Here is a 17,738-nt window from a genome sequence, read left to right as displayed (position 1 = left end):
AAGTTTGCAGATGAATGTTCACGCAACCTCAGAAAAATCCGGCCCTCGCGCACCTCCAAGCATTGCAATTACCCAACCTGTAATCAATGCACTTTGCATTAAGCACAGGAGCTGGGCATGCCTCAGAGAACATCCAAGACCACTGACATCCAGAGGAGAAAGTTGAGCAAAAATAATCTTGCCACATCATCATAGCCCTTGAAGCCTCGTGCTGTTTTTGGAGCACGGCTCCATAGCTGTGATACTTTGGCAGATGAGGCAGCTTTGCCACTGACTTCAAGATTTTCCCCAGATGTACACTCACAACTCCCAGTCAGCGAAGAGCAAATGGGCAGGATTAATAATAGATTGTCACAACGTCCCTGGTCTCTCAGGCTGTAATCAAAGAGGCACTGAAACACTTAACTGTGAGCTACTGGCTTTTCTGTTCATGGGTTTTGGCTGGCTATGTCAGGAAGAAAGGCTAGTGCTGGATTTCCTCTTCCAGCCTTTTGGACAGAGGTTTGCTGCTTTGTTCCCTGTAATCACATGGGCATTGGCTTGATGTTGTGAAAGGTCCATTCCAGTGCTTTATTTTATGAAAACAGCTGTCTGTCCTATGAGAAAACATATATTTGAATCCCATTTGCTTCTGTGGCACTTGCTTAAATTTAAGTGCATGCATAAATTACCTTCCTACAACAACAAGGCCTGATTCTCAGCCCTGATCAGCTCTCATTAATAATTATGAGGGTCAGGAGCATGAATATAAGTGTAACTGCTAAATCAGGACAAGCCCAGGTGTAGGCACAATTATATCGATAGGAGGCAAGTTTATCCCAGTGTAGCCTTTTCCCTTTTCCCCATAGCTTTGGGAAGCCAGTGGGAGGGGTGTGATGCATATAACCACAATCTAACTGCATCCAAACTATTACACCTGTATAAGCAGACAGATCACACTTCTGGCCGTACGCAGCCTCCTAGCTTTTGCTGGGAATCAGGACACTGTTTTGTGTCTCCACCCGGGTTATAAATCAGGCTACCGCCAACATCCTACTTTTATCATTCATCTCCACATTCACACAAATCAATACAGTTAGTGCCTGCCATCTGAGAACACTGCTTCAGATAACATAGTATTAGGGGCTGGAGGAAGAGGACGTTTTAAAAGCTACCAGTAAAGTGCTTTTACTGCCCGGCTAGTAATTTATTAAAAAATAAATAAGTGTCGAAGAAAAATGACAGGAGGAAAGTGAACATGCCGGTTCCTAGCGTGCACTGATTGAGCTGTTTCGCTCGACAATAATTGTTGGTTGCTCCTTGTTACTTTCTTTCGGTGAAGTTATGAGCATTTCTTCCTCTAAGCTGCTTCAAGCCAGATTACAACAACAACTGTTGAAAGAAAAGAAAGGGGTAAGCTTCACTGTTGAGCGTCATAGTCACAATGTGGGCAGGCAACTCTTGGCGCCTGTGATTTTGCAAACCACAGTGGATCTGTGGGTTTTACAGAGTGTTTGGGTGAAGGCATGAGTCTGGAAAGTCAAGACAAAAGCCTCTGCTTTGTGGTATAACGCAAGTAAAAAAAAAAGAAGAAAAAAGGCAAATTGGGTCTTTCTGAGTCATAGCTGCTCTGACAAGGAGAGCAAAAGGTTTCATGGTTTCGCAGGGTGAAATCCTCGCCCCATTTCAGTCCATGGCAAAGCTCCAATTGACGTCAGCAGAGTTAGGATTTAACCCGGGGGGTTTCACTCCAGAAGGGGCCATCGTACGGCACTTAAACCCAAAGGATCCTATACGCCTCTTCTTGCTTGGAGCTCAACAAGTTAAGTTAGAGTTGGGAGTGTGTCTTTTGGAAGGCCTCCAAATTGAGGTTTTCTGTCAGGGAATGTGTCTGTTCAATTCCTTTGCATTTCAATAGAAACTGAGAATCCAAGTCCCACGGGTGGCTTTGGGCCTCTGAACCCCAACACTAGTCAAAGCCTTCAGGACGACAGGAATTTTCAGTGTGGGTGAGCTGAGCCCCATCCGGTTCAGTAATCCCTTGCTGATGGTGGCCAGCCCGAGCTGCCAGGAGAAGGTCTTTGAACCCTCTAGCAAGTCATTCTAGCCTTACCCTCCCCTGTATTCGGTTCATCCTGGTCTCTGCTAATTAGAGATGTTGAGATCTGCTGAATTCCCACAGCAGTGACTTCCACAGGGTAACTACACCCCGTGTGACAAAGTGTTTCCCTTGATCCAAGTGGGATCCTTCCATTCCAGCGGTGAGTTACAATCATGCCCCCAAACCTGTTGGCCTCATACTTATTATTTGCAAATCCCCACACCCAGGCTGGGAACCATTTGAGACAAAGGAAGTTAAGAACATAAGAAGTGCCCTACTTGATTGGTTAGTTCATTGATTAACTATCTGAAGATCCACTGTAATCAGGCTATTGCTCAAGACTCACTATTCAGTAACCCACGCTGACTAGTCTGCTGCTTTGCATATGCTAGTCGCCCAGTGTAGTTAAGGAGGGTGTGGGGTTGGTGTTGTGACCCACGAGACCTGGGCATTTTGCACTCTTTATTGGATATATTCTGAGATACTCCTCTGAGACAAAGCTGTGCCGTTGGGTTCATTTTACAGATGAGGAACTGAGGCCCAGCTTCTCAAAGTGCTGATATGTAGTATTAGGCGGTTTTTCAATGCTTGTTGGACTCTTCAGATCTGACATAGGCAGCAAACATCTCCAAGCAATGCACGGGGAGAATTAAACTTCTAATAATACTATCATCATTATTGTCGTCATCATCCTTCGTCACCAGTTTCAGCATCTCACTGGATCTGTTAATACATTAACTCCACACATCTTCTTCTATCTTCCCATCATACTTATGCCATGATGTCCTCCCAGGAACCACCTCATCCACCTATCTTCTTCATGGCTTTTCCCTTGACCTCTTCCCCTTAATACACATCCTCAGCATACAGTGATCTCTCCTAAAGCATTCTCTTCACATCAGCCTTGGCTTTTCTTCTTGTGCCTTCCAGCTCTCTGTGTTTAGCATGGCTCTTGGACAATCCTTCCTCGCTTGGTCATTTCTGGCTGATGTCTCTTCTCAGCGAAGACACATTACAACCTGCTGGACTTCTGATTCACCAGGTACCTGCCAGACCTGACCTCTTGCACTTTTCTTTCCCCCTCTTCCTCCCCTCTTCTCCCCTCCTTTTCTGCCTTTTGTCTTCCTAATATCCAGCTATTTATTTTTTCTCAGACAGCCTCTTTCTACCTTGAAAATCTGCTACTATAGAGTCTCCCTTACTCACCTTTGCCTCTCCCCCCCGCCATTTTCCCCCTCCCTTCCCTGCTCTACCTTTTGTTTGCCCAATTTCTACCTATTTACAGTCTCACTGACATCCTGTCACACTTTTAGCATCTTTCATTCCTTGGAGAGACAGAACAGCTGAGACTCCCGATGCCTGAAGAAGGGTGATTGCGCCTGAAAGCTTGCAAATAACGTTTTTCCAACTACTCAGCTGATTTAATAAAAGATGTCACATCTACCCAAAGAGCCTTGCCTTTTCTGCTATAAAGAGCTCAAGACAGACCGCAGCAGGGCAGAAGGGTTTGGATGCTCTGGATGCCTATTTGAAATCTCTGGGTTCATCCTGTGAATCATGTGTCTGCATTTGCCTATCTTGCACACTATATCGAGTGGATCTAGGGTTGCCAACTCTGACTCAAGCTATTCCGGGAAATTTTTTCCAACATGACGTAGTGTCATGAATTGAATTTATTTTCTTTAAATATCCTATTAAAATCTCCCAGATTGCTTTCAATAGTCCCCAGGAGATTGATGCCGATTCCAGTAGACTCCTGGACAATCTGGAAGGGTGGACAACCTAAGTGGATCCCACAACACCCTTAAAAGGATTTTGTATCGCCCTGGTTGAGAATCACTGGTCTGAAGCAATATCAGTCCAGCAGGCAGGCATAGCAAAAATAATGCCACAGCTAGTGCTGGCTCAGCTCTGGAGCTGAGTCATGGAGCAAAAAGGGTTGTGTAATCCTAAAGCAAACAGAAACCTCTGCAGCCTGATGACATGGTGTTTACAACCAGCTCGGCCCCTCCATGTTCTCCTGCCAGCCTGGGGAATCGAAGGAAGAACAAAGTTGGTTGCCCTTCCTTGACCTTTGCCACACGCCTTTCCCCACGACCAGAGAATGTGTCAGCGTCTCCTTGCTTGATCTCACCGAGGAAAAACTCTTTTGCTCTGTAACCAGAATGTCCCGTACCTCTTGCACGTTGCAACATCAGCCACCCATGATTTATAACGACACACCAATACACATGAAGCCCCAGTCACAGACTAGTGTCCACCAGTGTGAGGCTCTGCACAAATGGAGAACAAAAAAGATGGTTCCTGTCTCATGAGAGCTTGCACTGACATCCTGGCATTATTTGTATGTATTTTTTGCACTTGTTTTGGACCCTAAGACCTGAAATATGGTATGGATTATTTATACTTCAAAGCCAAGAGCTTTCCAGTGGTACAAAGTGCACTGACTGCAGAGAGCCCACACCCCTCTTCCTATCTGGCTACAATGCACCTACTAGAGAGCTGATCTGATACAAGAAAATTAAGAAAAAAGCAACAAAACAATCCAACAAGCAATGGCAGCAGCAGTAACAGTGGCAACAAGACTGGGGAGAACCTCTCATACATTTTGAAACTCCCAGGGTGAAACCCAGCCCTTCAGAAGTGCAGAGCACAGCTCCCCCCCCGCACCTCCTTGATCTCTCAACTCCATTGACTGGCTGGGGATGGGAGTATCCATCAGCCACGGTGACTCACAGCATTTCACTCAGCGCCAAGGCCCTGAGTGAGGCTCCATGCCAGGGAGTGAAGGCATGTGACTCAGAGAGAAGAAGCTGGAAACGGAGGTGTCCACAGAAGCCTAAGTGATTTAGGCACTCCAATCCCACTAAACTTGGGTGAGATCCTCCAACCAGCTGAGCGCCTGTCTCCACCAAAAACCAGCTGGTGGGGGACTGAGATCCAAGGGGAATTGACTTTCAGGGGGGAAAGGAGTCTTGAGGTTCCTAACCCCTCCTCTCCCTCCCCACTGGAACCAAAGGGAATTAGATGCCTCTGTTCCTATGAAAACCTGGGCCAAGCTTTTTACACCCATTTGAAAAAAAATCTCAGGAATATGGTAGATCTTTTCCTCCTCATCCCTATCTTGACACCTGTAACCTGGAGGAAAGAAAAGGCAAACAAAAGAAGGAAAGAAAGAAAGTAGGAACAAATGAATGAGCAGCTTGAGTGTGTGCACGTGCATGTAAACCAGAGAAAACCACTTCCAAACCTGTTGGTAACATTCGAATTGAACGTCATTTGTAATACCCAGATCTAAAGACAATCTCATCAAAAAAACAGTGAAAAGCTACCACCCAGGTTTTTCAAAAGGAAACACTGGGACAGGCTAAAATGGAACAGACTTAACTCTAATCAGGGATATGATGGCAGCTAATTCTTCAGGGTCCATCCTCACCCACCCTTACCCACCCCCTTGCTGCCAGGTATGTGCAACTGGTCCTGAATCCTATCTGGATATTCCCTTGGTCACTTCAGGAACAGCACTTGAGAAGCCAAGGGGAATTTCACTGGCTTGCCATGAGTGAGCAGATGGGTTGCAGACTGATGTCAGGAGTGAAATATGCTTTGCCTTGACAAAAAAAAAAGACCCTGCCACACACGTGATTAGTTGAATGTGTGATAGGATGATCTCTTGGTTGTGTGAACAACCACTAACCAACACCCCTCTCCCCAGCTCCACTCTGGATCTGTCAGGCCTAGTGGACAGACTGCCCAGAGATCACAAGGCAATAAACTCGAGTGAAAGGAAAGCAGCCTGTATCCCATCAGAAAAGCCCAGGTCAGGGGAGATGGATGGAAGGAGCATGTTTTCTTGCCCTGCCTTTGTGTAGGGCATGACACCAGCAATGGGAACTGATATCCAATCCCTGGACCCTCTCCCATAAGAAGCAACCCCTTCTCCCAGTCTTCCCTAGATCGTCTCCTCTTTTCCTCCCTTGAAGACATTGCCCTCCCCCAACTCAGTTCATTTACTATCTCAAGGCTTCTCCAGAGGCCTCTTTTGCCCTCCTGTAGGGCAGAATCAAAGTCCCAGGCTTGGCCCAGTGCCTCAAGGCTCCAGCCCCTCACCCCTCAGACTCTACCTGGGTTGGTTTTCTGCCTATTTGGGGCAGTTGAAGGGGGCTGGATGAGACATTGGTGCCGCAGGGAAGTAAGGCTTCCAGAGCCAGCTGTGCATCTAATACCCCTAGGCACTTGCTGGGAAGCTCCTAATTCCTACCTATGTACATGCTGCAGATAAGCTACCCTGGCTGAAGGGTGAGTCTCCTTTCCCCGTTCTGTCTGCTGTTTTGTCCGCCTTGCAGGGAAATCTTAAGCATGCATATGACATCATGGTGGGGTGGTGACATCACAAATGGAGAGCTCGAAGAGCCCCAAGCCCCATAAGAGAACTGATGACTCAAATAAAGCTAGAGGCTGGAAGCAGAGGAGTTGCGTCTGGGTCTGCTGGCAGTGAATTCACCCAAGGATCAGCCCAGGGGATCTCAGGCTCCTACCTAGAGACCTGGAAGCCACCCGCACCCTTCAAGCCTGTGCCCTTATTTGACTCCTCAGTTCTCTGCTTCTTCCTCTTTCTCTCCAGTGCCCCCGGGATCCACTCCAGTCCCTCAGCCTGACCCTACTCCTCTGCCTGGTGCCAGATCACGGCTCTCCATGCCCACCAGGGGCTGATTCTGGGTTGAACTTCATTTGTATTTCAAATTGAACTTCATTTGTAATACCCAGATCTAAAGACAATCTCATCAAAAAAACTTGGCAGTGAAAAACTACCACCCAGGTTTTTCAAAAGGAAACACTGGGGCAGGCTAAAATGGAGCAGACTTAACTCTAATCAGGGATATGATGGCAGCTAAGTCTTCAGGGTCCATCCTCACCCAGGCTCACCCAGGCTATTCCAGGCTGCTGGAATAATGCAGGGTAATGGAGCTCAACATCTGGGCTATACCCTCCATCCCTGCTTTTCCCCAGCCCAGGCCAATATTCTGCAGAGGCCCCCTGTAACCCAAAAAAGCCAAAATTTTGTCAGGGACAGAGAGAAAAGGATGTTCATGAAGGGAGAAAGTCAGATGAGAAAAGCCAGCCTGGCGGGGTGAAGTGGGGACAGGGTTCTCTTAAAAACACCCACCCATGGAAGCTTAAATATGCCAATAACCTGTCATGGGCCAGAGGCAGTAGCAAGAGCCATGGTGAAAATAAGTAACAAAAGGCATGGAAGAATTTGGGAACAAAGGGGAGCTGGGCTGTGCCCCTGGATATCCCAGCTCGAGGACTGTCTGATAAACAGGACAGAGGGTGACAGGCTTGCAAGGGGAATGGTGCTTTTCTAGGTATGGAAGTGTGCCCCGGGTGCTAAATAAACCTGCATGAGCGGAATGGCGTCGCCTCTCCCCCCATGGATCCTCTCTCTCAACAACCCACTGTTTCCTCAAGCCAAGGTTTTGGGGTAAAGCCCCCACCCCAGCCAGTCTTTGCCTCCCCCTACCTGCCTCACAGAGGCCAGGTGCTATTCACAATAAGGGCCCTCTCCAACCCTCCCTTCCTCAGCACCACTGCAGGCTGCTAGGAGCCTGATCTGCTTAAACACCAGTGGAAGGGCGGGGGAGGCTGGATCAGACACAGCTGATCCCATCCCCTACTGCAGCCCTGAGCTGATGGCCTCTTTTATTTTGCAAAACCCACTGCCTCCAATACAGGGGGCAAAGAATAGGGCTTAGGAACCCCTGGAGCAAACTCCCTAGTAGCTCTGTTTCTACCATTGAGAAAAAAATATCTCTGGGCTCCCAGGCTGGTTCCTGTACACTTGATCCCAAGTGCCTCCTTGAAAGAAAGCAACTGCCAAAACACCAGGAAGGCAGTCAGAGGATCATTTCACCTGTCCAAGATTAACATGAGTAAAGTCTCCAACTCAACAGGCAACAGTGAAGCGGCAGGGTGGGAGAGAGCTTGGATTTTGTGTGCAGGAGAATCAGAGGATGATCTTCTGCCCCTCTGGTTTAAGCATTCAGATGTCTTAGATCACAGAAGCATAGACAAGCAGGGTTGGAAAGGAGCTCAGGAGGTCACATCTAGTCCAACCCCCTGCTCCGAGCAGGAACAGCCCAAACTAGATCATCCCAGCCAAGGCTTTGTCTAGCTGGATCTTGAACACCTCCAAGGATGCAGGTCCCACCACCTCTCTGGGTAGCGTTTTATCACCTTCCTAGTGAGAAAGTTTTGCCATATCCAAACTCAGCTTCCCTTGCTGCAACTTGAGCCCATTGCTCCTTGTTCTGTCATCTGCCGCCACTGAGAAGAGTCCAGCTCCGTCCTATTTCAACCCCCCCTGCAGGGAGTTGAAGAGTGCTACTAACCCCGCCTCAATCTTCTCATCTCTAGACTAAATAAGCCCGGTTCCCTCCGCCTCTCTGCACAAGTCATGTGCCCCAGCCTCTGAACCATGTCCGTTACCAATTCTCCAATGTGTCCACATCCTTTCTGTAGTGGGGGCCCAAAACTGGGCGCAGGACTCCAGATGTGTCCTCACCAGTGTTGAATAGAGGGAAAGAATCACTGCCCTCCATCTGCTGGCAATGTGCCCCAGGATGCCATTAGCCTTCTCCACAACACGGACCAGGCTTTTTTTCCCCCCCCTTCCTTCCTCTTTCCTTTCCTTCCTCCTTCCCTGTCCATGCCTTCCCTCTCACACCTGCTCAAGAAGCCCCTAGCAGATGTGGATCTCCCTGCAAACAAACGTCAGATTTCTCCTGGGAGAAAACCTGTTATCCAGTTCGGGTGAGCTGCTATTCCAGCTGCCCAGCACCTGTTTTAATGCAAGTCAAATCAGCTCCGGATTAAACCCGCCTCTGTTTTTCGGGAGCCCGGTGCAAGGAAGAGTGATCAGACGGAGAGCTCTCCGCTTGAGGAAGGCAGCGTGGATCTGAGCATCTCAGGGTCGGAGAAGGAGCTGGGTATCCATCCATCGCAGACAGCCCCCAGCTGCCTTGATCCCCAAAAAGCAGCTGGGGGGGAGGGGGGAGAGGGTCTGCTGGGATCCTGCAACCCGTGGGAAACCTCCTGCTGACGTCACTGGGAGAGGAGCGGGGGTGGCAGGGAAGACCCCCTACGTCATGAGTCGCTTAGGAGTTTCTACGTGGTTCAAATGTGGTTCCCACGCACTGGAACTTGGTGGGGAGGAAAAATGGGGGGGGGTCCTCTTTAAAACACCCATGGAAACCTAACTGGGCTTCAGAATGACATCACGGGGGGCGGTGCGTCATGGGCACTGCGTCACTGGGGGATGCCAAGGCTGGCTGGTGGGGGTATGAGCTGGGATGGAGCAGCGGGGAGAGGTGCCCAGCATGTGCTTGCAGCCCCCTCTTCTCCAAGGAGCGCTCATGTGGCTCACCTCGCCATGGCTTTCAGGGTAGAGCTGCCGAGCCGACTGGCTTCCTTCCCCACCCCAAAAATGTCCATGAAAACTTGTTGTCCGCCAGTTTTTCCCCTCGGGAAATCGAGGGGGGTCGAAATCATTGCAACCCCCCCTCCTCCCCCCGAAGCTAGATTGGCTTTGGCTGAAAACCTTGACATTTTCAAAGAAAAGTGATCAATCTTTTTTAGCCCCCCCCCCCAAAAAAAAGGGGGGGGAAGGGGGAATGTAAAAGACATCCCGGGGTAAAAGGAAAAAGAAATCCGAGCTTGCACGCGAGGGTGTCAGGCTTTTGCACGTGCTTTCTGCAGGCGCTTAAAGAAAATCCTGCCCCCATTAGTGATCGGAGCTGCCCGGGCAAGAGCTGATGCTGCTGTGAGCAGGGGGGTGGAAAAGAGGGCGGCCTGGGGTCTCTTCCAACCCTCTGCTGCCCGGGCTTGGAAAGGACCCATCTCTGATGGGCAGAGCTCCTCCAGCATCGCCACTAAAGAAGCAAATACATCCCTGGGAAGAAGGAGGGAAGGAAGGAGCGAGCCTAATCATAAAGCTAATCACATCCTGGTTTGATAATTCCCACCCCACCCCTGGGCAGGTATCCCCGCTCCGGGGGGAGTGAACTGGCTGGTAAATACCCCACGCACTTCGGGCTCCTCCGTGGGTGTCTGTCTGCAGCCTGTGCATCCTTCCCAGGACGTTTTATCTTGGCATCCTACAGCGCTGCAAGCTTGTGGTCCCACCTTAAGCACCGGTGAAGCATCCTTTGAAGCTCCTCGGTTCGTCCCTATCTGCCTTCCCCTTTCCCTCCCAGGCCCCTCGCCCAACATGGAGCAGCGATCACCTTTCTGGTGTGTCCCGCTCACTGCTACACGCGTGTTGGCCCAGATGTCCTGGTCCTGTCCCACGCAGATCAGGGCAGAGGCTGAGAGTCGCCGCCTTCCCGGAGGATCTTGCTTACCGAGGCTGTGGCCGGAAAGTTTTCCAGGGGTCCTCCCCTGCCCCACATCGCCCCAGGGGGGCAGGGACACGGGACAAGGAAGTCGCAGGGGGCGTGCCCCCCTCCCCACGCGTGGCTCCTGCAATGCCAAGTAGATTCTCAGCGCTTAACACCCCTGGGTTTCCTGGGTGTAGGATGTAGCCCTGTTGGTCTAAAGACACAGGCAGACACGGTTCTTGGGGTAAATGTGTTATCTTTTAGTAGAGCAACTGAAGAATTTTTTCCAACTATTTAGTTAGTCTAGCAAAAGAGATCACATTTACCCCAAGAACCCTGTCTGCCTAAGTCCCCTAGGCACTTTGGGAAAACCCCAGCCCGGCAGTAACTTAAATTCCTGCCTTTTTGTAGCACCACAACGTGCTGTAAAGTTCCTGGCCTCCACTTGGCAGCTTCCCCACGCGAGTCCCCCCCCTCCCCTTCCGTCCTCAAAGTTAAAAAAAAAGATGGGGGGGGGGGGGGGTGTCTCTTTAAAAAACGACAATACCCAGGTTCAAAGCCTTGTGTGACGTCTGCGGTCTGCGTCACGTGTCCAGGATTTCTCAAGACCGGGGTTGGAAAGCTAATGAATGCAAGGCATGCGGGGCCTGATGTGTTTTTTTCCCACGGGGGCAGCGGAGGGGTTGGCACTGCAGCGAGAGCGCGCTCCTCCATCAGCCTCAAGTGATGAATTGATGAGGGGGGGATGTCTGTCCCCTGCAAAGCCACTGTGTCCCCCTCCCCCATTCTCAGTTCCCACTGTCCACACCCCCCCTCCAAAAAAAAATCCAACTCTGTGCAAAAATGGCCCGTCTTGTCCTCCATGTGTCTGCAGTTGTGTTCAAAGCCAGGCCGTTTCAAGCGAAAACTCCCTTAAAAGGTAAATCCGGACTCTGCTCTCTTCCCCCCTCTCCCTTTTGTGGCCCCCAGAATTTCCACCGGGCTGTGTTTTTTGTTTTTCCACTAGCAGTTGTCTGGGGTAAAGGCCTCAGAGTTTGACCTATTGCTTTTAATGGGAGTTTGGGGGGTATGGAAGAAAAAAGCAGGAAGACGCGTCTCCGCTGTGGAGGCGAGAGAAATTGCAACATCTCCGAGCCGAGACTAGAAGGGAGAAAAGAGGGGTCAGGAAGCCTCAGAAGTGCCTTTTAGGGGAGAAAAAAAATGCATTTTCTTTTCTCCCTTTGACCCTGCGCTGGTTAATGATCTTTCCATTCCAGGCTGAGCCCCAAATGTGATGTCCTGTAAGAGAGTGGGTGTGCGTGTGCATGTGCATATATCTACATCTATATATATACCTATATCTATATAGCAGCTTCAGCTACACCTATACTGAACATATCATGCATATATTATATATATCATATATCCATATCTGTATCTGTACTGATAGCTACATCTCATACATGTCATACCTATATATCTATGTCTATAGCTATAGAATACGTATCATACCTATATATCATATATCTACATCTACATGCGTATCATACATGTCATATATATTATCTATATATCTACAGCTACAGCTATATCTATATCTACATATAACATATATTTCTCATATATCCAGATCCATAGCTATAACTACATCTATATCATACATGTCATATACATTATCTATATTTGTATCATACATTTCGTATTTATATCTATATCGAGCCATAATCTGTAACTAATTTTACACACTCCCTCCATACACACAGACATATATATACACACATATGCACATACATACATACATGCATAAACACACAGACATATATATATAAATATATACACACACACACATGCACAGACATACTTACAAACATACATATACACACACATTCATGCATATACACACAATCACACACACATATATACATCTATCTATCTTAGATTAGAAAATGATACTGTCTCGTGCACATACATACTTGCATACATACATACACACATTCATATATATACAAGTATACATGTATATATTAATGCATATGTGTATGTATATATATATATACACACACGTACATATGTATATATAAACGTATGCATATACATAGAAACATATAGAGACGTACATATACATATACATATACATATACATATACATATACATATACAGACGTGTGTGTGAAGGGAGAGCATATAAAATTTAGCTAGCTAGCTACAGATTAGGGCTCTGTATATTTTGGCTCTACACCGTTAAAGACAAACAAATGTAGCAACAAACTGGCAGGGAAGTCGACCTCTTTTCGGCTGGATTTCTTTGCGGAGAGGTCGGGTGCGGAGCATAGCGGGAAGGAGCGAGCGAGATCAGGGCTCGAGCCCCAAACAGAAATACGGCCAGAAGCTAATGCGGGTGATCGGCGACGGGGGACATCTCTTTCCTAAATCCATGCAACGCAGTTAGGAGTCCGGACCCCCACAAAACCTCGCTCCCTATTTACACTGGCCAGAGAACGGAGCCTGGAGTGAAGATACACTGAGAAACGGCGTTTATCATCTTCAACCGTGAGAAGCATTTTGCCCCTGTTCCGAGCGGGGTTTTTTTTGCTCCTCTCCCTCGCACAAACACGCGCACTCCTAAAACGAGCAGGGGACTTCGCTTTTCGGAGTCGAGTCATCGCTTCGCTATCAAAACCATATTGACCCCAAACCCTGGGACTCCGTCCACAAACTAGCAGCCAACTCCGGGAAGAGGAGCAGCAGCAACGCACTTTGCTAAAGGAGTTATTCAAATCCTAAACGTATTGCTGTGGGGGTTTGGGGGGTTTCTTTTTTTTTAGTCGAGAGAAAAAAAAATCAATCTCGGTGCTTTTCAGCGGATTAATCTTCTAGCAGTGTGTATGTGGCGACTGTGAACACGCCATTTGCATGCATGTCATTTTGTCTTAATCCTGGCTGCTATCCTCGAGTTCATTATTATTTTTTTAAATTTTCCTGGAGGAAGAAATCTAGCTGAAGTGGCCCGTGGCGAGGTGTAACAAATCCCTGTATGCCTCCCGGTATCTTAAAATATTGTGCTCCCCTTGTCTGATTTTTTCACCCACAGAGAAATACCAGTCATTTAAAAAGCAGATGACTAGGGGCTATATTCCTGATAGATAGATAGATAGATAGATAGATAGATAGATAGATAGATAGATTTAAGCAGACTTCTCTATTAATCTTCAGTTGTTATTTCCACTTCGGAATTGACAGTTCCCTGCTCTCTGCAATATTGAAAAGCATTTTCCCCTTGTCCCGAGTGGGGTTTCCGTGATCCTTTCCCCTGCACAAACACACGTACTCATCAGGCAAGGAGAGGATTTTGCTATTCAGAGTCGAGGCAAGAAAGCAAGAAAGCAAGAAAAGAAAAGAAAAGAAAAGAAAAGAAAAGAAAGATTAAATGTAGAACTTATTGGCAAACAAGGCGTACAAATCAATTGTATTTGTTCTTATTTCTACCTAAAAAGGAAGAAATCTTGGGGTTACACCTTTTTTTCCGACGATTTCTATTCGTTTTAAGGATATAAATGAACACAGATGACCCAGAGACAAATACACATGTAGGGTCCCTTTAAACCGATCTTTAAATAAGATGTTTTGGGGTTTTTTTCCCCCCGAAATTAATTAATAAGACCTTGACTAGAAATTGACTGGACACATTGAGCAGCAGAAATCTGCTGTCATTCCCATCACCAACACCATCAATTATAACAAAGTTAATAATCACAACCAACCTATGGTGATCGATACAATACGGGTGGGGAGAGAAGGAATGATTTAGATTATTCCCTTTGAAGTGGTGCTAGGACTTGATAGCAAATGCATCTAGATCTGATTCCGGTCTGTCGCTAACATGTATCTGTATCCATCCCCCTAAAATATGTCTGAGTCCATGCAGGCGATGCACAGAGACGTACAAAGATACGCCGAAGCAAACATAACCTTTTTGGTCAAAGCGAAGTTGGGTCCAGAAATACCAATATTTCAATCCACAATGCCCGTCACTTAAAATATCAGAGTAAACACTGCAAAAAGTTATCTTTGGACATTCCCAGACAGTGCTGGAGAGAACCAGGAAGACTGGAGAGACCGAATTATATTGGCTAAAAATCACATAACGACCCATGGTTTTTTTCAGCTAAAGCACTGGATGCCTTTTGCAACCCTTTATGGGTTTAAACAGAAAAAGGGAAGGTGTCTTGCGACGATCACTTTCATCCCCCTTTTTTTATTTCTAATTCGCATCAATTCCGCGGTGTGTTATATAGCCCTAGAGTAGCTCTCTGATGGCATAAAAGACCCTGGAAAATACCCTTTCTGGGGAAGTAGAAGAGCAACCTCTTTTTTAATTGTATTAGCATGCTCTTCTCGGAGGAGGGGGGTCTACCTGCCTGTATCAGACGCTGCACTGTATTTGATGGCATGGCTTGTGAAAGACGTTTTGAGGAGGGAGGAAGAAATGAGAAGCAGAGTCTGCAGGAGCTGACCACGAAGGTAGCAGCCGGCCAGGAGCGCCGAAATCTCCCAGGCCTCCTCTATGCCCCCCGCCCCCGCTTTTTTCCAGAAAGCAGCCAGGAGAAGTCCAAGGGGGGTGGTGAAGTCACCCTCTCCATCTGCCCTGTAACACGATTGCCCTGGCAGAGTCCTCTCCCAGGATCTGGAGGCTTTGCAGCTGCTTGGCGAGTGGAACCGGGCTGGGAAGACATCTCCTTCTCCGAGCTGAATTAATGCACACCGCTGCCAGCCCTCCCACGTCCCGCAGAGCATGTGCTGTTCCCGGGCTGGGCTCAGTCCCCAGTGCTGATCCCTCTGGTGCCCCGCCGCGCTTCCCAGGAGCGGATCCCGCGTCTGCAACCCCAGGTGCGGACTGTCCACGGGGTCTGCACCAGATCCCCTCGCTCCAGCCGCAGCCTTCAGGCTGGCTATTGGTCACTGCACCCATAAATCCCTGACACCGCCGTCAATATGATTCCGGCGTCAGGACGAAGTGCATTCCCCGGCCTGGCCGATTTGACCCTGTCCGCTACCAGCCCACAGCCCAGGCCCCGCTTGATACCCCCACCTGCCTTCCGATGCTTTCGTTCTTAATTCGGATTATTTAATCCGGTTTATTTGAGCCTGGCATTGACATCGGGCGGGACATTCTGGACCCGGTATGATTTGCAACTGTGGCTGACATTTATTTGCGACTTTTATTTTATTTGGATTTAATTTCAGCTTAAAAGGGGCCGCCTTAGGCATCCTCGTCATTAATTAAAAACACAAGCAAATAATTGCAGAGGGAAAGCGAGAGCATAGGATTCCCCATCCCCCAAGCCTGTTACCACGGAATAATGGGCAATTAGCAGGGTTTTTTTCATATAAATATTCATTTCTCGCCCCTTTCCTGCTTCCAGAGAAATGATCCCCTTACCCACAGCTGCCAGACTCGAACTGCAGGCTAATTTTGAGATACGCAACTCCAGGCAATAGAGATGTGTTTTTCCCGGGGCTCAGTTGTGAATCCATACTCTCTGTGAAGGGCAAGGGCAGCGTGGGCCCGATCCTCACCCGGGTTCCCAAAGGAACTAGGATCCCAGCTCCCACCTCCCTCCCTTCGATCATCCCCCATTGAAAGCACCGCCAAAGCCGAAAGATGCTCGGACCTGTCTCAGGGCTTGGCGGGATCGGACCCTTCAGGACCGAGTCCTCAAGCGCTCTGCCCTGCAGCCTGTCTGCACTTGCACCCGGCCGGGGGCCGCGAACACGGGGCCTCGCAACACCCGGGGGACCAGGACCATCCCCTCCTCCGGGGCCTCGCAGCCGGGGTCGGGTATTAGTGTGTACGAGCATATGTATACGGGTACGTGCACTGGTGTGTATGCGGACCTATACAGAGAGCTATACCCACGCAGATCGGTGTGTGTGTGTGTGTGTGTGTGTGTGTGTGTGTAAGCAAGAGACACGTGATCGATAGATATACTGGCTGCATGGGGACGGATGAATAGATACAAGGATGAATAGATAGATAAATGACAGACGGATTGGAAGGGGATAGAGAGAGATAGAGAAGGGGAGTATGAGGATGGATGGATGGATGGATGGATGGATGGATAGGTGGGCAGATGGGCAGGTGAGTGGGTAGGTAGGTTAAATGGGGAGGGAGGGATGCACGGAGGCATGGATGGATGCGTAGGTAGGTAGGTTATATGAGAATGGGTAGGGATGGATGGATGGTTGGTTGGGGAGGGAGGTCGGGATGGATGGATGAATGGGTTATGAGGATAAATGGACGGATAGATGGGCAGATGGGTAAGTGAGTGGGTAGGTAGGCTATATGGGGGGGAGGGAGGGAGGGATGGATGGATGGTTGGGTGGGTTATATAGAGAGGGAGGTAGGGATGGATTGATGGATGGATGGGCTATATGAGGATGGATGGATGGATGGATTATATGGGGAAGGATGGATGGATGGAGTGACAGCCGTGGGGAGGAGCTCCCACGGGCTCAGGTCACACCGTTCCGGGACAAGGGGTGGGTGCCCAGGTCAGAGGCAGCCTCGGCTCCGGCCCGCTTGTTGCGATCGTGGAGCCCTGAGCTGGAGCGGGAGCCGGGAGAGGGGTAGAGCCGGGCCCGGCCCCGCCGGCCCATTGGGTCCCCCGGAGCTGGCTGTGCTGCGCACCCAGTGCCTCCAGCCCCGTCTGGACGAGCGGCCTGGCCAGCCCCTGTCGCCAGGCCCAGGGGGAAGGCCAGCTCGGGGGCCCGGAGCGCCCCGGGAATACCCCGCACCGCATCCCTGAAATAACCCGCGGGGCTGCACCCTCCGTGGAGGAGCTGGGGCCTCCTCATCACGACCAGCGCTCGCTGTGCTCGGCGCTGAGCAAACACGAAGCAGCAAGGCCGGGCCTGTCCTGGGGAGCTCCTTCCCCATGCGCATCCCCCAGGCATTGGGAATGTGCCGGTGCGGACACACAGGAGGGAACAGGGCGTCCCGGGTAGCCATCCAAAGGGCAGTGAGGCTTTCTCTTCTTTCCCAGGGTCAGAGCCAGCTGTGCCCTGCGGCTCCCGGCTCCCCTCCAGGGAGGAAACGACCTGGGACTGTGCTCGTACACAGCCTGGGCTCGTGTGTGAACCCGCCTCGGGGGGTCAGGAGAAGGAAGGGGGCAGGAGCCCAGGTGGTCCCGCACCCAGTGCTCAGCCAGGGGAAGCTCCCTGCTTTCAACGGGGTCCCCAGGGGGGGAGGCTTCTCCGTGTCGGCCTATGGGGCAGGGCGACCCTCCAGGCTTCTGGAGAGC

Source organism: Alligator sinensis, unplaced genomic scaffold (genome assembly GCF_000455745.1).
Source record: "Alligator sinensis unplaced genomic scaffold, ASM45574v1 scaffold1542_1, whole genome shotgun sequence".
NCBI lineage: Eukaryota > Metazoa > Chordata > Crocodylia > Alligatoridae > Alligator > Alligator sinensis.
The sequence above is the reverse complement of the archived record's forward strand: the minus strand, read 5'-3'. Positions refer to the sequence as shown.